At 51.7% G+C, this 21,655-nt stretch overlaps 1 protein-coding gene across 3 annotated transcripts in view; it reads right to left on the reverse strand.

Moving 5' to 3' along the window:
* Tmem184b (transmembrane protein 184B) overlaps window positions 1-21,045 on the reverse strand; it is a 44,218-nt gene extending 23,173 nt beyond the window's left edge. The window contains exon 1 of one of the 3 annotated variants that reach the window (XM_021183044.1): window positions 20,933-21,045. The gene's annotated coding sequence lies outside the window, so the exon portion shown is untranslated. Of the gene's footprint in view, window positions 1-13,986; window positions 14,315-20,932 lie in introns of those variants that run through there. The other 2 variants (XM_029469801.1, XM_029469802.1) reach the window with 2 other exon arrangements.
* Between the last annotated feature and the right edge of the window lie 610 nt (window positions 21,046-21,655).

Here is a 21,655-nt window from a genome sequence, read left to right on the forward strand (position 1 = left end):
AAAAAAAAAACCAAAATAAATAAATAAATAAATAAATAAATAAATAAAAATGTGTAAATTGCAAGAGTATTTTGCTTGCATGTATGTACAGGCACCACATGTGTACTTGGTACCCTGGGAGGTCAGAATAGGGCACCTATTCTGTAATTGAACTAGAATTACAGTTGGTTGGTTGTAAGCTCCATATGGTTGCTGGAAATCAAACCTAGGTTCTCTGCTGAGCCATGAGTGCTGGTAACTGCTAAGCCCTCTCTCCAGCCTTTAATCCCAGGACTCAGGAGGCAGAGGCAGGTGGATCTGAGTTTGAGGCCAGCCTGGTCTGCAGAGCCAATTCCAGGACAGTCAGGGCTACATTAGAGACACTCTGTCTTAAAAAACCAAAGAACCAAAACCCATAAAGAAAATAACCTTTGAAGCCAGGAGGTGGGCAAGATTTAACAGCAGAGCATAGCCCACAGAAGGAAACATACAGAATGAACTGTATAAAAAGTAGAAACATGGGCTGGTGAGATGGCTCAGTGGGTAAGAGCACCTGGCTGCTCTTCTGAAGGTCCGAAGTTCAAATCCCAGCAACCACATGGTGGCTCACAACCACCCGTAATGAGATCTGATGCCCTCTTCTGGTGCATCTGAGGACAGCTACAGTGTACTTACATTAAATAAATAAATAAATATTTTAAAAAAAAAAAGTAGAAACATAGGGAGACCTTTCCAAAAACCTGGAGGCGAGGGGAATCTCTTAAACAATAACAGATAGACCTTCTTGTTTTGTTTCTCTGGGTATGTAGCCCTGGCTGTCTCGTTCTGTAGATAAGGCTGGCCTAGAACTGAGAGATCTGCTTGCCTCTGCCTCTGAAGCGCTGGGATTAAAGGTGTGAACCACCACCACTCTGAGAAAGAGGAGAAAAGAGTGAAATGTTAATACTGTGAGAGCTGCGGCACTGTGGAGTAGCGGGGTGGGTGTGCCTGCAGCACAAACCGGGGCAACAGTCAAAAGTTCAACTGTACCATCCAATCTGAAGAGAGCATTGGCTAGGTTGATATGCAGACGGTGTGCACATCATCAGACAATAGAGAAGAAAATGAAAACCACAGAGAAGTATCCCCAGAACTACACAATGAGAGACAGTGTTGATGCAAATGCTGGCAAGGAGGCAGAGAAACTGAACCTCACACACAGTGTGCAACACTGGCATGAAGATACAGCAGAACACTGTCAGGCCATTTCTTACTCAACCATGCAGCTTGGTGTGGCAGCCCAGCCCAGTAGTCCCAGCCCTCAGGAGGCTGGGGCAGGTAGATCGCTTGAACTTGGGTATTCATAACCACTGCGAAATTGTCAGAACTGTCAAAATTTGATAAATCTGGAATCACCAGGAAGATGGGATTTTTAAGCCGGGCTGAAGGGGATTGTGTTAATTGATATGGAAAGACTTGCCCACTCTAGGTGACACCATTCCCTAGGCAGGAGATCTGACTGGTCTAACAGTAGAGAAAGCAGCTAAAAACAAGCACACATGTATTCACTGGCTTCTTTGGACTGCTAAAATGTTGACCAGCTGCTTCAAGCTCCAGATGCCTTGACGTCTTTACCTTGATGGACTATAACCGGGAACTCTTGAGCTATAATAAGAGAATAGCCCAAATGTCTGTCAACAAGTGAATATAGAATAAACCACTACATCCAGAGCTTGAGACTATTTCTCAGCATTAAAAAAGAGTGTCTGCCTGGTCATGGTGATAAACATCTTTAATCCCAGAGTTTGGGAGGCAGAGGCCAATGGATCTCTGAGTTTGAGGCCAGACTGGTCTACAAGGTGAGTTCCAGGACAGCCAGAGCTACAGAATACAGGCTAAACCCGGTTTTGAAAGAAAAACAAAAAACAAAAAACCCACAGCCCCAACACTAGGAGAAAGAAGCCCTCTCTGTTAGGCAGGGCTATTCAAGAGACTCTTAAAACATTCAGCCTATTGCTATTGCCCTCCAGAAGTGGAAGTTAAGCCCTTATTGCTAAAGACACCATATACCTCAAACATAGGGCCCAGAGTTTCCGAGCTGGAACTGGCCTGAATGCTTCCTCAAGAACTAGCTTCCATGGCATTATATACAAGCTTTCAAAAGAGGATATGGGGGCTGAAAAGATGGCTCAGTGGTTAAGAGCACTGGCTGCTTTTCCAGAGGTCCTGAGTTCAATTCCCAGCAACCACATGGTGGCTCACAGATCTATTTGTAACAGGATTTGATGCCCTCTTCAGGCACATAGGTGTACATGCAATACAGAGAGAGCACTCATACATTAAATAAATAAATAAATTTATATGAGTACACTGTAGCTGTATTCAGACACACCAGAAGAGGGCACTGGGTCCCATTTGTTGGTTGTGAGACACCATGTGGTTGCTAGGAAATGAACTCAGGACCTCTGGAAGAGCAGCTAGTACTCTTAACCGCTGAGTCATCTCTCCAGTCCAAATAAATAGATGTTAGAAGTGGGGAGGGGGGACATGACCAACAACGGTCTTACCAGGCTACGATGCCCAGGAATCACCACAACAACCAGCACGGCACCACAACCCTACGGATTCGGTAATGGCACGAATACTGCGGCAGTGACCAACAGCTTTCTAACTGAACTTAAGACCTGCTCAAAACCAGAGAAGTCACAGTACTGGAAACCTAGCCAAAAGAAGGAATTTTTTTTTAAGTATCAATACATACAGCATTATCAATATATACAGCATTATCAATACATACAGCACTGGGCTGCCTGGAGAGCATTATGCTTAGTTAAAGTCGCCAATCCCAAAGTCAGAAACTGTCTGAGTCTGTTTATAGACCATTTTCAACGTGACAGAGCTATAAAGGTGCAGCTGATGATGATGAGGGCACAGTTGGCAGAGACCAGGGACAGTGAGAGGGAGTGTGGTGCAGGCAGGTTCCTCCAGGGATGAGAAGTCATGATGAGTCCATAAATCCACACGAAATGAGCCATGCAGAACTACACAGACACGTGCCCTCCCTGAGGTAACAATACAGAACCGAGTGAGCCTCTCAGCCCGGTCCCCACTGCGCTGCCCTCAGGGAACCACTCTGATGTAGCTACAGTCAAGGAGGATGTCACCCATGGAAGGAGCCTGCACCTTCTACCCCAGGTCTGAACCTCCTGTGGGTCTCAATTTGTTTCAAACAGAGCATTTGTTTTTGTATCTGGCTTTGTTTTCTGTTTTTAGATTTTACTTTTTTAAGATTGTATTTTATGTGTATGAGTATTTTACCTGTATTAATGTCAGGTGCACCACATGTGGACCGGGTGCTCTTAAGAGACCACAAGATAGTGTCAGATGCTCTGGAAGCACAGTTACAGATGGTTGTGGGCGCTGAGAAATGAACCTGGGTCTTCTGCAAGAGGAACAAGTGCTAACTGTTGAGTCCTCTCCCTAGCCTAAAATAGATCTTTAAAGTCTACAGCATGCAGAGACGCATACTGGCTTGTTACAAGGGTTAAAAAAATTACCATGGTGCTATAGCCACACCCCCATCTCCACTGCCAGAGCCTGGCCTTAAATTCTTGTGTCCTGTGTTCAAGGGCTCCTCCTGGGCTGGGGCAAAGGTCAGCTGGTAGAGTGCTTGCCTAGCATGCCTGAAGCCCTAGGTTTGGCTCTGAGCACCCCAGAGAATTGGAAACAAGGTTCAAGGTCATCTCCTGCTACAAAGCAAGTTCAAGGCCAGACTGGGCTCTATGAGATTCTATCTCAGGAAGGAAGAAAAAAATTCTTCCTGAGCAGCATCTCAGAGCATAAGCCCAGCATCCAGCTTGGGGTGCTTTTAAGGGAAGAGAGAAAGGTTAGTGAGGTTGGTCATACAGAAACCCAGTGTAGGGTGAGGGAGGGACGGCTCGTCAGCACGTAAGGAGCCGTCCATCAAACCGTAATGAAGGCAGAACATCAAAACCTCCACCAAAGCTGAGACCCAGTGACCGAGCCAAGACCCAAAGGAGAGACTGTCTCCCTATCTTGCAGAAAAGCATCTGAGTGGCCAAACCCGGCAAGCAAAAACTGAGGCTGGCCTCAGCGCCAGGCGCTTCCGTCCTAGACACTGGAAAGGAAGCAGCAAATGTCCCCATGCACAGACACTAGCTCTACACTGCCTCTATGCAAGCTTCCTAGGACTGCCTTCAAAATGTCCTCAGATGCCTTTGTGACATTCCTTCACAGGACAGTGCTGCTGTTTTGAGAGATGACACCCTCAGAAACATCAAGCGAGGAAGGCTCTATGCAGGGCTTTGGGACCAAAAACAGTGTTATCTGGCATCAATTGAAAAAAAAATCTCAAATCTGTACTCCTAAGATACTATGAAATAGAATTGTTTAGCTGATTAAAAATAAAAAATTCAGCAGGGTGTGGTGGCGCACGCCTTTAGTCCCAGCACTCGGGAGGCAGAGGCAGGCGGATTTCTGAGTTTGAGGCCAGCCTGGTCTACAGAGTGAGTTCCAGGACAGCGAGGGCTATACAGAGAAACCCCGTCTCGAAAAAACAAAACAAAACCAAAAAAACCCTGTTTTGAAAAACAACAACAAAAACAAAAACAAACAAAAAAATTCCCAGTGAATCTGAGTGTTTTGAATGCCCATGTTAGAGACTCTGAAGCAAATGCCTCTGTTTGGTTTATAAAAACCATCTGACTGACAGAGGAAATGGAAATGTGCCAGCTAATTCTGACAGCTCCTTTGTACAGTCAGTGGCTGAGATGGATCAGTGAGCGGAACAGTGAGTGTGAGCCAAGGCAGAAGCACTGGCCCCAGCTGTGGCCTGCACAGCCACAGGGGCATGCGCAGGGAGCTCTATCGGGGAAGGCAGGGTCGGGCCTTCCAGATGCTCCCTCCACAGCGCCAAAGCTCGCCCACCCTGAACACGCCAGCCAAGGAAGCCAGAAGGCCTGTGCTATCAATGACTCCAACTTTAAGGCTCATGACATCAGCTTGCCCTCTGACCTCTATGTGGAATGGATCTTACAGATAAAGGGTAGCAGGAAGGGTGATTTTGCAAAAACTTACCAGTACACCAAAACCCACACTCAAAAGCCCTGGTGTTTGTTTATCTGTGTACATGTGCCACATGTGTGCACCATGTGCACACGGGCGGAGACCAGACGAGGCTGTCAGGTGTCCTCTGTTGCTCTTGGCCTTTCTCTCTTGGGACAGGTCCCTCGCTGAACCTGGGGCTCACTATTTTCTGGCTAGAATGACAGCAAGCCGGGTTACCGATATGCAAGGCCACATCTGGCTTTTTACAAGGTGCTGGAGAGCCAGTCACGGGTCCTTATGATCGCAACAGAAAGGTCTCTACCCACTGAGCTACCTTACAGCCCAAGTTTGGTTTTTGCTTGTTTTGTTTTTAGACCAGGTCTCCTCTCCATCCCCAGTGCTGGGATTAAAAGTATGGCAAGTTCGGGGGTTCGACTGCTGTTAAAGGTGTGTAATCAATAGTACAGCTAGCCAACGGCCACTGACGCTGTGTCTTTCTGCAGTCTCTGTGCTAACTGATCCCAGCACAGTCCCTTAGTCCCCCAGCCCCCAGGCTTCAGATCACACAGACAGTAAAGCCAAGCACTGGTTGGTTCCCCAGTGGCCCCTCTGCCTTAAGTGCTGTCACCCCACCTCCCACCATTTGCCTGACAACCTGCAACTCGGAGGAGGCCAGTTTGGGGCAAGCTGGCACTTTGACCCCGACCCTGAGTCGGGTGGTAGAGCTGGAGTCTGAACCTTACCGAGCTGGACCTGAACAGGTGAGCAGGTGTTTATCTTGGGAGCAGAGCAAAGGCGTGTACTGTCCTGTTGCCATGGCCTCTGAGGCAAAAGGTTAGCAACCAGAAGTGTGCACACTTTCAAAAGGTACAGTGTAGGGCTAGAAACCTGGCTCTGTGGGTAGAACTGTTGCTTAGAACGGCACCCTAAGTTCCACTCCCAGTACTACATAAACCAGATGTGGGGGCTCAGGTCTGTAATCCCACAGAAGGCTTAGAAGTTTAAGACTAGTGTTGGCTACACAGTGAGCTGAGGCCAGCCTGGGGTGTGTAAGATTGTTTCAACAAAATTAAATGCGTAAGTAAGTAAATAAATAGATTATAGTACTGCACATGGTCTGGCATTCACACCGGGGTCTAGGCGACCCCCCAAACCTGCCATGCACAGCACTCCCATAGAGAAAAACGTAGCTCACCTGCCTCGGTAAAACCTCTAAAGGTTATAATTAGTCTCAAGCAATTCAGGTCAGATTTTGGCTGCAAAATGAGTCTGCTGCTGACTAAGGAGGAACTTCTGGGGTTTCTGCAAGATCTGGAGTCTCCTGTGCTGGCGAAGGAACATGGCTAGGGAGGCTTTGCAACACAAGGACTGACTTCCACACTTACAACATTCCCCCCAAACTACTCAGCACCGACAGGAGTGGGCTCCCCAGCGACCAAGGCCTCTGGCCTCCTGTCTGAGCCTCAACAGCAGAAGCCCTGTCACCCTACATGTGTGAGGTGAGCACATATCTGAGTGCCCAGGGGCTTCACCTCTGTCCTGATCGTTATGGTAACAAGACCACTAACTCTCACCTCACCAAAAACATCACCACCACCTTGGGTCCCGCCCACTCCAGCAGAACCTGACTGTGCTCCGCCCACTCCAGCAGAACCAGGCAGTGCTTACTGCTCGCTCAGCATTCCTGTTTCCCACATTCTCTAGGTCCATGATGCCAGGCACGCAGTAGGGACATGGGAAGAGGCAACTGCAAGCTACTGAGCAATGCAGAGCCTGGCCTTGTAGCCACCCAGCACGCTCTGTGGACTCTGTCACCTGGACCCTCCACACTGCTGACTCTTTGAGGCTTGGCTTGAGCAGGAGTGCTCTGCTGGAAGGAGGTATGGAGAGAGCAAAGGATGGAAGCTGGATTACATCCACTGTCTTCTAGCCTGAGAAGGCCACACCAAGGAGAGCAATGGACCTATTACAGCGGTGCAGAGGCACAACACCATGAAGGCAAGTTTATGAAAACAGACTCTGTCACCAGCTGTCACTCAAGCAAGGGGCGAGTCACTGTCAGAATGAGGAAGTTCCCTGAGTTAGAGACACCTCAGGTGGGCTCACACCTGACTTCTCCATGACAACACTGTAAACTTCTGGAGGTCAAAGTTCATGTTTCAGGGCACCTGCTTTGGGGACTGGAATGTTCTGCCCTGTCCCCCACTGCCTACACATGGCCACCTTCTGTCAGATCCACAGTCTTTTCCGCTATCATGCTATCTGGCTGGATGACAGTGACACGAGGCTGGAATGTATCTGCTGAACACTGATTTGGGGACATGGACACGGCATGGACAATGGTATGGAGCCAGCCCGTGCCCTCCTGATGTTTCGGTAGGCTTGTGCCAACAAGGCCTCACTCAGGAGCAGTTGAACAGGCCACATATGACAGACACTGTGCAGCTCACAAAGGCCTTGGCAACATGCAAAGGAGACTTAACTGGTCAGAGCACCCAGACAGATGAGTGCTCTGGGCAGAGACCCTCTGGGGCCATGACAAAGGACAGGGCTCATGTTGAGCCTCAGGCCTGTGGTTAATGGGAAAGAAGGAAACAAGCTTGGGGTAACCCAGCTCTTAAAACAGGGGGTAGCCAATACACTGTCCTCTCCGCCTTACACCAGAGGGTCAAGGGAGCGGGATGTGACCCAGAAGAGGCTTGAGAGCCTAGAATCGGAGGGAAGTGGGAAGGCGAGTCTGGAACACATTTCAACCAGGCCCTGGGAAATGAACTATGTCAAACCCAGGAACCCACTCAGGAAACTTCCCCTCCTCCGACACACACCATGTCTGCAGCCTCCTCTGGGAAGACAGGCCGCTGTCCCTCTGTGAGGACAGCCTCCTCACACTGCCCTCCCCACACTGCCCCCTCCACACTGCCCTCCCCATACTGCCCTCACCACACTGCCCTCACCACACTGCCCTCACCACACTGCCCTCACCACACTGCCCTCACCACACTGCCCGGCCCTTCTTCAACCTTGAGCCCTGGAGCCACATCACCAACACCTGACTCCAAGCTCTGCCACTCTAGCTGTGTGTCAGAGACAAATTATGCAACCTCTCTCTGCTTGGCACAAAGGGCACACAGCCACGCCCAAGCCAGAGGCGCTTCCAGGAAAAAACAAGACTCAAGTACTGCATGCTGCTGCTGCCATCACTATTACTGATCTCACACAACTGCATCCTCCCATCACAGAGGGGTGTGGTGGGGTATCACATTCCCACCAGCTGCTGAGCCCAGCCTGGCCCTACTTCTGGTCTCTGATTCTCTTTAAATCTTGTGGGTGTGTGCAGTGTGCGTGTTTGTATATGGTATATGTGTGTATGATGTTTATGTGTGGTATATACGGGGTATTTATATAATGTGTATGGTGTGTCTACGGTATATGTGTGGTATATATATGCATATGTGCGTATGTAATATGTGCGTGTGAATATGGTATATGCATACTTGGTGTGTGTGTGTGTAGCATGGTATGTATGTGTGTACCGTGTGTGTAGCCTCCTGCCTCTGAGATGACTTGTGCATAGAGACCACAGCCAGCTTGTTCAGTGGGTGACAGGATCTGAACTCAGGTCCTCATGGTGGTGCTTGCAGAAATCACTCCTAACCACCTAACCCTCCCTCCAGCCTCACTTCACCCCAAACCTCTCCCCTTTTGGAGACAAGGTCTCACTGTAGCTGAAGCCAGCTTGAAGTCAGGGTAATCCTCCTGCCTCAGCCTGAGTGTTGGGTTTACAAGCATGAGCCACAACACCCAGCCAGATTTTCATTCATTTCATTTCAGAGCAGAGCCCTGCCAAGCTGTAGCCAGGAAGGTCACGCCCCGGCATCCATCGGCCCCCCTCAGGCCAGGCTGCACTGGCAACAGGCGGGCAGGCACTCCTCTGGAATGTTGTTCTGTTTGTCTCATCCCCTGGAGGAAGTCCATTTTTACAGGCCTCCTCCCTTCTCCCCATAGGGGCTCCCTTGAACACTGCATCTGGGCCTGTAGCCTGGGAATGAGGGGCTCTTAGACCTGGGGGGTGGAGGGGCTGCTTAGCTTGACCAACCTCCAAGTGGCTGCCTTTGGAGGGAAGCCGGCCCACATCAGAGACAGACATCAGCCCACACACTGGCCCTTCTCCAGAGGGGATTAGAGCAAAGAGTGGCTGGCCAGCAGCTGGCAGCTTTGCTTGGTGAGTCTTCTGAAAAAAGGTCACATGCCTCACAACAGGCCAGAGGTCCACCTCTCCCACAATACTATTCCCATCAAGACACACACGCCTCCCTCCCCCCACCAGGCCCGCATTCCCACTGGAGCCTGAAGCAGAGAACTTATCCAACCCTGGCCTGTTTGTGCTGGGGGGAGTAGGGGGGGTCCGGGGGGGGGGGGAATCAGAAGCAGAGGCAGCAATAGGGGACTCTAAGCCCTTCAGTTCCTGGGGAATCACTTAACCCTGCCTTGAATTCAGTGATTTTGCTTTGGGTCTCTTTGGAGTTTTGTTGTTGTTTTGTGATTTCTATGATTGTATGTGTGTAAATGTTTGCCTGCATGTTATATCTGTGTACCACGTGCATGCCTAGTGCCCGTGGAGGTCAGGAGAGGGCAACAGCTCCCTGGAACTGGAGTTCAGATGGTTTTCAGCTACCATGTGGGTGCTAGAAGTGGAACCTGGATCCTCTGCAACATCAGCAAGTGCTCTGAACCACTGAGCCACCTCTCCAGTTCTGTAGTGGGGTCTTTTGGGTTTGTCTTCTCTAAGACAGAGTAGCCTTGCTAACTTTGAACTCTCTATGTAGACAAGGCAAGCCCGTCTCTGCCCCCAGAGAGCTGGGAGTAAGAGTGTGAACCATCATGCAGCCCAGAGTTCAGGGTTTTGGTTTTCAAATGAACCAGACTGACCTCTGGTTACTCGGTTATCTTCCACACTGAATACAAACAGATCAGCGTGCGGTCTGTAGGGCTGAGCTTTGGAGCCTCTCTAACTACCCAGTGTCCCATCTACCACTGAGCAAGTACATGGCTGCAGAATCCTGAACCCCAACCTCCCCACTGCCTTCTGGGAGCTGGCTTTCTAAACAAAGACTACTACAGGTGCCTTTCCCTGGGGGGTCAGCACAAGTCTCAGTGCAGGGTCAGTAGATGGCCAACCCCAAACAACAAATTTCATTTACACGTACAGAGTGAGCAGGCGGCCCGTCCTGGTGCACACCCACAACAGAGTGTGCAAGGGGCTCAAGACAAGAGCAGAAGAGGCCACAGCACAGATGCCTGTCCCCACAGGGAGGGCCACACAGTGTCAAAATCAGCCAGTGGATACCTCCGCAGCAGTGAAAAAGAACAAAGGACTATTCTACAAAGCTGGATGCTCTCACTAACATGGAGAGAAGAAGCCAGGCACCACAGAGACCAGAGAAGCCACGCACCAGACGCTCAAACCAAGCAGAACGAATCCCAGGTGCCGAGCTGTGAGCATCCTTACCTGGGACAGCAAGTGACCACAAGGAGTCCCAGGGAAGAGTCAGGTGCCTGGGACATAGTGGAGAAAGTCCCAAGTGATAGCAGCAGGGAATAGCCATGGCTGTGGGAAGGTCAGAGGGCAGCAGCCAAGGTGCTGGGCGAGGGAGCACAGGCGTGGAGGTGCAGCGTCAGGGACGCCAACAGCGCGAAAGCCAGCTTCTCCAGAAAGCATGGATCCAGAGCCACCACAGAGGGGCCTGGGACACCCAGTGTGTTAGCTGCCCACAGGGAAAGCCCTGAAGGTTTCAGAGGAAGCTCAATGACCACAGCAGGGGTTTAAAAGTGCCAAAGCCAGCCAACAGCAGGGGAGGAGCTAGAGGTCCTCGTTACTAAGGAACCCCAACCCTGCTCAGATATTCTGTGAAAACCAAGTTCACTGGATGGGGTCAGGGCCTAAGTGAGGCCGGCTGCCTTTGAAGGGGTGGCCTGGACTGGCCGCCTACACTGGGCAAGTGGGGAGTTCAGTTAATCCTGTTTGATTTTCTTCAAGGGATATAACATTCACATTTCAGCCATCAGAAGTACAAGGGGAGCCAGGCCTGGTAGCATTCAGGAAGCTGAGGTCAGAAGATGACTGAACCTAGGAGTTTGGAGCCAGCTCTAGGCAGGCTTGGGAGTCCCCGTTCTTTTGGAGGTGAAAAAGGCACAAAGGACAATCAGCAAGCAATGGCCAGCACAGCGCACTCCACCCCAGAGATGTCATGGTCCCAGCTTCTTGTGGCTGCCTAGGGACCATCTACACACCGGAACACTTCCTTCACTTTACAGAGGGGCTTCTGGACATGGCCCCCTCCAGTGGCTGCTTTCACTCAGCGGTTTGTCTACAACAGCCCTGACCCCTCTATGGCCTCTGCTGTGACTGCACAATAGTCCATGGTCAGACAGGCCATCATTTCTTTGTGTCTCCCTGGACAGAGACATCGAGGGTGAGTCCAGCTCTTGGCTATTACAAAGCAGCAGCCATGCCCAGCTGTGTAACCCATCACTCTGCTCACAGAGTATCACGCCCGCAGGCCAATTCCTCATGCAGCTTCTGGAGGTCCAGAAATGCATACTGCAGACAAGTCAAGGCCGAGGCGGAGTACGCTTAAGTTGTTCACCTAGGAACTGAATCTTAGTGTTGGCAATGGCACTTGTGGTGGGGGAAGAAATGGCAGAGGAAAGCTGAGTTTTCAACAAAAAGGGCTCTGGGTGAGGAGGTGGTACTGGACCGAGATCAGACCCAACTCGCTCAGTGTTCTGCCCATCCGTGAACTAGCTCTCCTTACGTGCACATATGGGGAGACTCAGGGATGAGGGTGCAGCTCAGCAGGAGAGCCCTTGCCTAGCCGTACATAAGCTCCAGTGACTGTCCCCAGCTCGGTCACAAGGAAGAATGAAAAGGCTAGACCTAGACTGCCAGCCCTCCCCAGCTCCAGCTCTGATGCCCTGGTGGACATAAATGGGTCACCAAGACACCCAGCTGTAACTGATGTATGCAGGGGAGCATCAGGTGGTGGCCCAGTAGGGAAGAGTCAGACAGAGACCCAAGGGTCTCTAACTTCCAGTCTAGCCTTCCCACGGGTAAGAAAAGCACCGTGTATCACACTCCCTGTCACAGCTGTGGGACATCACAGTCATGCAAACACTCACACTACATGACATTCACCCTCCCTGCTCCTGGTCCATCACTAACTGTTACATAACCCATGTGCCCAAAAGCCACCCGATCTAAGCATCACCCTCTAGCCAGCCTGTCATAGAGGATGGGGGGCAGTCTCAGGTAGGAATCCAAGTGTCCTCCCTGAGAATGAGGGCAGCTGAGGACAGCAGGACGGGGGCTTCCTCCTCTTCCCCAAATCAAACCCAGCCACTAGAAAGTGTGGATGAAAGGGAAGGCCTCCTGGCCCCAGCTGAGTGGGGGAGACCTCTGCGAGAGGGACCCAGACAGTCCACACACACACACACACACACACTCTGCTCCCACAGAGACATCCGGCACTAGAGCAGCTACTTCACGAAGCAGTGATTCAGCCTTAGCAAGTCCAGATTGCTATGTTCCTGCAACCTTAAGCCACATATGTCAGAATACTCATGCATCATACAATGCCTTCCAGAACGTAAGACAGGACCCCAAGCCACTTGAGAAGACTCACTCTACCCCAGGGCTATGTCATCTACTTGTGTCCCTGGCCTCTGTGTGAGCTCCACATGGACCCACTATCTGAAGGTCCTGCCTTCCTCTCCACCTACTGTGAACCACACCCACACAGTTTTGTCTCAGCCCACCCCAGGCAGGAGCCCTACAGATCAACCAGGTCCTTCATTACAGTTTTCTACTTCTGGCAAGGTGTGCCAGGCTTTCCCAAGAGGCTGTGATCTCTCTCAGGGAGAGCAATATGGTGGCCACTCAGATCAGGAAGATCCAAAAGGCCTGCTTTCTTCTGAGGACCACAGGCCTTTCACCCTCTGAGTCTCAGCCTCTCCATCTACAGAGTAAGAATTCTCAGGGCCCAGGCCACTGGGAAGTGTAGTCTGCAAAGCCCTACACAGATCATATTGAGGACAGAATTAGAGTGATTACATGGCAATATTAATAATATAAAAACGACCACACATTTTTGCCAACACTCATCACTGTGCAGTGTAGACACCCACACTGAGTGCTGCTGAGATCCCCCTCGCTGCTCACAGGATGAACAGAGATGGAGACCAGAGGCTACAACAGCTATGGCAGCGCCTTCAGAGCTTTTCTAAAAATGACCACGGGCCCTGGAGAACAGCTGCGCTCTGTAGAGTGGAGGTCCTCTGCCATGTGCCACAGGAACATGTAGCCTGTCCATAAGAAGAAAAATAGAGGTGTATGTCCCTCGGGGTAGAGAGGCTGTGTGATCTGAAAATCACCCTTCTGGGGTGACGAATGTAATTACTTCAGGAGGGATGGGAAGAGAGGGGAGCAGCCTCTCTTGAGGCTGTTGAGAGGTGTCAACATCTTGGGATGGGCTGTTGACACCCAGGTAAAGGACCCGATAGTCTTAGCAAGAGAAACAGTCTTCAAAAGATCTCTGCCCAGACTTCAGGCTGTGAAAGAAACAGGGGTGTGTGTACGCCCTTCTTCACAACCATGAGACCTGCCAACCTGGCTCTCACCCTGGTGACCAGCCTTTCTGACCTGGGAACCCACCCAGCACAGGAAGATGAGCAGATGCCCACTGTGAGCTTAGACACAGCAAGCGGCCTGCTCAAGGCCATCGCTCCTGTTTTTGTTTTTTGTTTTTTGTTTTTTGTTTTTTTTGCCATCCCAGGATAGAGGCAATTTCTCCCACTGAACTTCAAACAAAGCGCCAGGACCTTCACTTTTCTCAACCTGTGGCCAGCCTAGGCAAATACTTGTGACCCATGCTCAGTGAATAGTGAAACCCTGTAAGCTCCTACCTAGAACGAACATCAACTCAACAGCGACGCCTTCTTCTACGGGGAATCATGGAGAAGCTGAAATGGAGTCCGCATAGCCCAGGGTGGCTTTGATCAGCAGGGGCCCTCCACTAGCGCTGGCCACACAGCTTATCTTTATGCAGAGCTTCTCCAAGTCAGTGCTCAGCTCTTCTTGAGGGACTCCAACACACTGAAGAGCCGGAAGTGACTCGGGTCAGGCACAAAGGCTTTCTGGGTGGGATCTTCCCCTCTGGTTTCCAGCTCAGAGAAGGAAAAGGAGGTGTCTGCTGGGCTTCCTGCCTTCACACAAGCCCGAGACTTCCCTTGCCCCCTGTAGGCAGACACTGGGCACTGCTGGCCTCCAGTGATACAACCTCACTCTTAACAGACGGTCCTGTACTAAGCCGAGCATGGCAGTGCACACCTGAACTCAAAAGTTGCAGGTGGGAAGATAAAGAGCTCCGAGCCAGCCTGGGCTACATCACACCTTGCCTCAACAAACATCAAACCAGGAATGGTGTTGACACCTTTAATTCCAGTACTTGGGAGATAAGAGACAGGTAGATCTTTGTGTCCGAGGCCAGCCTAGTCAGGAGTTCCAGACCAGCCAGGGATATATAAGGAGACCTCGTCTAAAGTAAATAAATAAAATTGTCAAATAAATGAAACCTAAATCGCTGGACACGGTGACACACTCCTTTAATCCCAGCACTCTGGAGGCAGAGACAGAGGATCTCAATGAGTTTAAGCCCAGCCTGATCTATATGATGTGTTCTAGGATAGCCAGGACTATGCAGAGAGACCCCATCTCAGAAAACAAAATAAACAAACAAAAAAAAATAAGTAAAATCAAGGAAACAAACAGGACAACCCCATTCTGATCCCCACGAAGGTGCCATCACACTGCAAGGATAATTTCAGCTTCCTCCTGAGCGGCAGTGCGTTAAGCATCCGCTGTTCTGTCTGCCACCCCCCCCACACACCCGAAACTCTCCACACCTGCACTCAGTGCCAGCTCCATGCCAGGCAGTGGGACACTGCTGACTGCAGGCAGGAGGAGTCCAGCCTGTATGCTGCTATCAAGCCACAGCTTGGGCCACGCGCATGATCACAGCAGCATCTAGGACCGGGAGCTAATGCTTCCATGACAGCTCAGGCTCAGTCCAGCTCCTGAGCACCCCCTGCATGTGGCTTTCTCCTCTCTGGGGCTTTGAAGAGCAGAGTTCCAGGAGTGGCTGCTGAGGATACTGCCAGCTGCGGGCTGGAGAGACAGGGCTCAGTGCTTAAGAAAGCGCACGCACGCCTTTAATCCCAGCACTCAGGAGGCAGAGGCAGGCAGATTTCTGAGTTCGAGGCCAGCCTGGTCTACAGAGTGAGTTCCAGGACAGCCAGGNTCAGGAGGCAGAGGCAGGCAGATTTCTGAGTTCGAGGCCAGCCTGGTCTACAGAGTGAGTTCCAGGACAGCCAGGGCTACACAGAGAAACCCTGTCTCGGAAAACCAAAAACAACAACAACAAAAAAAAAAAAAGAAAGAAAGAAAGAAAGAAAGAAAGAAAGAAAGGAAGGAAGGAAGGAAGGAAGGAAGGAAGGAAGGAAGGAAGGAAGGAAGACAGACAGACTGGCTGCTCTTGCAGAGGACCCAGGTTTAGTTCCCAGCAGCCACATGGCAGCTCACAATTATCTTTAACTCCAGTTCCAGGGGAACCAATGCCTTCTTCTGACCTCCCTGGGCACGCTAGACGCATGCATGCATGAGGCAAACACTCATACACACAAAATAAAAGTTAATAAATCTCTAAAGAAGAAGAAACAAATGCTGTCAGCAACTTCTCAGTGTGCTGCACAAGCCTCCACCTCGCATCTCATAGAGCAGGACCAGCCGGGAGGAGGAGCACGGAGGAAACCTAAACCCAGAGGCCTCCCGCCTAGGAGCTCCCACTCTGCTTCTTCCCTGGCTGGCCTCCGGGAGGCAGAAGTCACATTCAATGAACATGGATGACAGTCCTGCTACAGACCAGTTTGTACGGCTGCACTGGTCTGTAGGGATGCATGGTTGGTTTTATGACACGGATTCAGATCACTGTATAAGCTGTCACCTCTGCCTAAAACCCACTTTCTCTGCCCAGGCAACAACGTCCCCTCAGAGCATCCATGACAACTATAACTGTCCTGCTGCCGGTGTCTCTCTGCCTAGCTGGATGCAGCTCCCCACATTAAACAGCCTGCAAGCAAACAGCAAAAGCTGGTGAGAACAGGAAAGAGAGCTTGGTCCGGGAAGTACTGGCCGCACAAGTCTGAGGACCTGAGTTCGATTCCCAGCACCCGGGTGAAAGGCGTGGCGTGTGGATGCACACTTAAGATTCCAGACTGGAAAGGCAGAGACAGACAAGTCCCTGGGGCTCCCTGCCAGCTTACCTCGCCTGAGAGCCCCGGGTCCTAGTGAGAGATCTTGTTGCAAAACACAAGGTGGATGAGGAACATCACCCAAGGCTAACCCTCTGGCTCCCATGCTCATACTGTGCACTAATGCAAACACTGTGTCATGATAGCCCTATAATGTCTACGCTGCTGGCATTTGCATTCTACAGATAAGGCAAACTGCAGATCCTGTCCTTCCCCAGGCTGGCCTTGAACCCATCCTCCTGCCTCAACCTCCAAAGTAACAGGAATACATAATGTACAATAACACCACCAGCTTAATTTTAACTATCTATCTATCATCTATCTATCTATCTATCTATCTATTGCTTTATTGTTTGAGACAAAGTCTCACTATGTAGTCCGGCCATCCTGGACCAGGCTATCCTAGAACTCACAAAGCCCCATCTGCCTCTGCCTCCAGAGTGCTGGGATTAAAGGTATGAGCCACCATGCCCCGGCTACCTTAATTTTAAGAACCATGAATTCTACCTGGTAAGTGACCTGCCCAAGGACCCAGTGCTAACAAATGCAAGGATTTGACTTGCAATTCCTAATTCTCTTTCCAGGTCACAGGGACTGCTCAGCACATTTGCTCCCTCTCCTGCTCTCACATTTCAAAGTGATTACGAAGTCTCTAACTTTACATTTTAGTTATCATTACTATTACTAATGTTGTGTATGTGCATGCGCATGCGGGTACACATGTATGCCACAGCATACATGTAGTTGATAGACGATAACTTTCAGGAGCTGGGTCTCTCCTTCCACCACAGGCTCTGGGGATCAAAGCTGGGTCATCAGCCTTCCGCAGAAAGCGCCTCTACTCACCGAGCCATCTCGCTGGCCCAGATTCCGCAACCCTCAGCTGCCTATGCTCAAGCACCCACTGGGCTTTCTCCCTCAACTCCCATGCTCACATCCTACATACGGCCAGTCCGCCCCCGCCAGCTGTGCTTCTGCAGGATTCGGCAAAGACCCCTAGTGAAGCACGGGCATTCTCACGGCCTCTGTCCAGAGAAGGAATGACTGCCTAATTCCTCATACAGGCAGGCCAGCGAGTCACTGCACCAAATCCAGCCAGCCTGGTAACTGGCAAAGTAGAGCAAGAAGTCTTCGTGGAGCTCAAAGGAAGACGAGGCGGCTGCATCCAGCTTGCCTGGCTCCACTCCTGGCTCCTGGCTCCTTCTAACCGCGTTCATTGAACATGGATGGTGCGTGACTGACCGTACCTCCCAAGGTAACAACAAGAGAGGCTAAGAGCCCAGGAGACCTGGGACAATCAGGGGCTCAATCCTTAAGAAAACAAGTTCAGGGCTGGCTCAGCCGCTGACATTCCACCCTGGCGTGGCAGCACCGTATAAACTGGGCACTTTACCTATATCATCCTAGGTATTGGGAGGTAAAGGCAGGAGGGTCAGAAGTTCAAGGTCACCCTCAGCCACATAGTGGATTCAAGTTCTGCCGGGAATACATGAGACCTTGTCTCCAATTAAAAAACAAACAAACAAACAAAAACAGAACAAAAAAGTTTCAGTTCAGTGGGGCCAAATGACAGAGAGCAGAAGAGACCAGCAGGAAAGCAGGGCCTGGGGCACAGTAACCTTCAGCCCCAAAGATGCAAAAGAAAAACAGAGCAGAGACTAAAGAGACACCAGGGACCAAAGGGGCAGCAAACAGGAAGGAGGCAGGTCATCCTGGAGTTACATGCCAGAATGAAGGAAGCAAGATGCAGGGTGATGATACAGCCCCACAACACAGGGTATGTGTGTCACTTCCTCTCAAACATTCAAAGGCTTTCTGTTGACCACACCAGGATCACACCAAAACCCTCCGAGAGGGAGACATGACAGGCCTCTACGTCTGCTTGGGGCCCCTGCTCTCCTCCTCCGCGCTCCACCTCTAACTCCAGGACCAAGAAGGCACTGAGCATACCAAAGGTCAGAGGGGAAAAGCCTGGAGATCGAACCAACTGACCTGTGATGGGGAAGGTGGCAGCCCCACCTCACCGGATAGTGGAGGATGGGATGGGAACTCATGAAAGCACTTTGAACTGTGCCTGGCACATGGTAAGTGCTCAAGAAACGAGCTGTTGTTCCTACTGTCCTCTGGGCCCCTTCAGTGCCCTCTCTCCCTACCCCAAGTAGAACACTGTCTCAAATGTATTAGTCACGTGCTGGGCTACCTCAGCCAACCACAGCCTTTCACAGGGGACAACCCAGGTCTCTGGCCTCTCTTCCCTGATGGCCAGCAAATTCAGGGCACACAGGAGGTATTCAGCAAGCACCTGCTGCCCCCAAAAAAGCCTCAGCCAAGGTCCTGGGGCAGACCCCACATAGAGCTCTGAGGGCCTAGCTCCAGGCTTCCCAACACTCACACCAAATCCCCAGTCTCATTCACCGCTGCTACTCACTTTCAAAACAAGAAAGGCCTGGGCCCTGCCTTGCCTAGCAGCTTCTACTCCAGGGAGCACACGGAGAGAAATGAGCACAGCGGGACTGGAAATAGCACTGAGCCCCTCTTGGGGAGAGGCCTGGGCAGGCCAGCTGGCAAACAGAAGCAAAGCCTCAAAGGCAGGGAGTCCTGGAGGGCTGAGGACACGGCTCAGCAGCACACTGCCTGCCCAGAGTGCCTGAGGTCCCCGATCCAGTGCACAGGACCAAAAGGGGGAAAAAATGGGAGAGAGCAGCCAGCAGACAGGCCTGGTCCACAGAACTAGGACAAGCTGCCCACTGATCCTCTCCCACCCGGAAGCTCTTCTCTCCTCCCTAGTCCAACCCCACCACCCTGGGAGCAATCTACAAGGCATCCCCCAGGATTGCGCAAGGACGCCCAGGTCACCTATGGCTCTTAGGGGAATATTTAGAGCCCCACCACCCACACTGGCCAGTGGGGTCGCTATCTATGTCCACCTCCATAGCAGACTGGGAGCCTCTAGAAGAAGGTATTAGATCCTGTTCCTCTGTGTTCTACCCCAGGGACATCAGGGAGAGCAGGGCCGGGAGGCAGCCCTCAGCCGGGCACAAAGTAGATGCTCAGTAAGTTACAAGGCAACTTGGGCAAGACCCAGGGATGAAGAATGCTACCAGAGCCTACTAGTCCCACACTGACGTGGGAGTCACTAATCCCCATCCCGTCCCACCCCACCCGCCTTGACCTGCTCCTCAGTTTCCTAACCCACATCTATGCCCGATACTTTATTGGCACAGCTGTCCTGAGAACAAACCGGGAAAATACACATGGAAAGCAAGAAGTCTCTGAGGAATGTTAGTCACCCAGCTTTGGCTCGACTGTCCCTTTGTACTGAAGCCTTTTTTTTCTTTTTCCTTTTTTTTTTTTTTCTTTTTTTGCTGGCTTGTCCCTCCTCCCCCAACCCAGCACTGAATCCACCTCCATACTTCTCAGTCTTTTGTCTTCTGTTTCTGGAATCCCTGTGATTCTTTCCAATTCTGATTCTGCCCCAAGCACCTAAGAGCTCTTCGATGCCTCGATCTTCACATCTGTGTGCGGGGTGAGCACCAGTCTAGCTTCTTGGGCTCCCCAACCCTAGGGTTCCAACTCCGGCCCTACACAGAACTCTCAAGATACTCAGATGTGCCCACCAAACTTGTTGACACGAAGAGGGATGCTGCAAACAGCCCGTCAAGAAAGCCAAGAAAGCCAGACCTCGGAGACCTGCACCTCCCCCTGCTGCTGATGCTGGTGGTGTGTGTGTGTGTGTGTGTGTGTGTGTGTGTTGGCTGAGTCTGCAGCACTAGCCTCCAGGGCACAGATTGCTACTTCTCTCCTTACATAAAGCACCTGGCAGCCAGATGAATAATACATAGACCTTCACCTCACACCCAGGTATCAGGCGGGCAGACACCTGCTTTGCCCCACCAAGGCCTCCAAGGGAGGAAGGGATGAGATGTCCCGCCTCATACAGTCCTCCAAGAAAGGATACAAACTAAAAATCCGAGCCCGTTCCCCAGACTCCCTAGCTTTGCCATTGCCTGGAGCTCCTTAGCCCCGGAGTCCTTATCCAAGCAAGGTGTCCAAGGGCGTGCCCAGGCAAACAGGCACCACACATCCAAACCAATCTCTAGGGTTCCTTTGAACACCCAGCATCCTGGGGTCCCCAGATCCCTGTCCCCCTTCAAATCTACTGACCTGTGTGCAAAGCGCGCGCACACCCCCATTTACTCATGTACCGCCTCAAGGGCCGACCACCGGGCCAGGTCAAAGCCACTGCACTGGGGACCGACGCCTCCCCGCCCCGTTCGGTCGTGCCAGGCTGCAGCACACCCACCGCGGCGCGCACAGTCCCATCGGTAAGAGGCTGGGCCCCGCGCCGCCCACCCCGACTCCCCCACGAGCAGGTCGGGTTACACTCAGGGCCCCGCCACGCTGGCGAAGCGGGCACACCCACGGGCCGCTTGGGGGCCTCCGAGTCCCTGCCTCCCCGCGGGAAGTCCCCAGAGTGGAGTTCTCCCCAAGGTGCAGCCCCCGCCCGGCCCCCGTTCATCCCGTGCATCCGCCGCCCTGGTACCTCAGGAGCCCATGGCGCTGGAGACTGCAGGCGGAGCAGGCGGCGCCGCAACCCGGTATCTCGGCCGCCGCTGGCGCGTCCCGAGCCCCGCCGGGTACCGCCGCGACGCGCCTGCGCACTCGGAACGCCGCTGGCGGGGGCGGGGCCGGAGCGCACGGCTGAGGTCACTCGCCGAGCCTTAAAGGGGCCGCGCGCTGCGAAGCACCACGCGCAATCTCAAGTCAGGAGAATGGTGCGGTTCTCTTGCAACTCGCAAACGCACCGCGAGAGACTCAGGGCCCAGATTTCCTAGTCCAGTTCCACCCACCACAGTCCTGGGATGCACAGTCTGACCCACGTGATACAGACTGTCCCGGACACTCGCGAGCTAGCTAGAGTTTCAATTCTCTAAAAGCTTTGTATATGCCAACGCTGAAGGTGAAACGAAATCTAGTTGACGTTTGAGATGGGGAGGGTGAGTGTGAGACTGTGGAACGGACTTCCACGGAACGTTTTGTATATTTATGCAAAATGAAACTGCTCTAGTGGAACTGCCCCACCTCGTTCCTAGCAGCCTAACGAAACGAAACGATTCTAGAGGAGTCATTCCAGCCCCTATCCCACTTTGATTTGTGAGGTCCCAGTCTTACCCAGATGACTGAAATGCGTAATATGCAACCAAGTTTATTTTTATCTCCAGCTCCAAATGTCTACCGACGCCTCTTACTTAGCGGGCTCAGCTGC

The sequence above is a fragment of the Mus caroli genome, chromosome 15 (genome assembly GCF_900094665.2).
Source record: "Mus caroli chromosome 15, CAROLI_EIJ_v1.1, whole genome shotgun sequence".
Taxonomy (NCBI): Eukaryota; Metazoa; Chordata; class Mammalia; order Rodentia; family Muridae; genus Mus; species Mus caroli.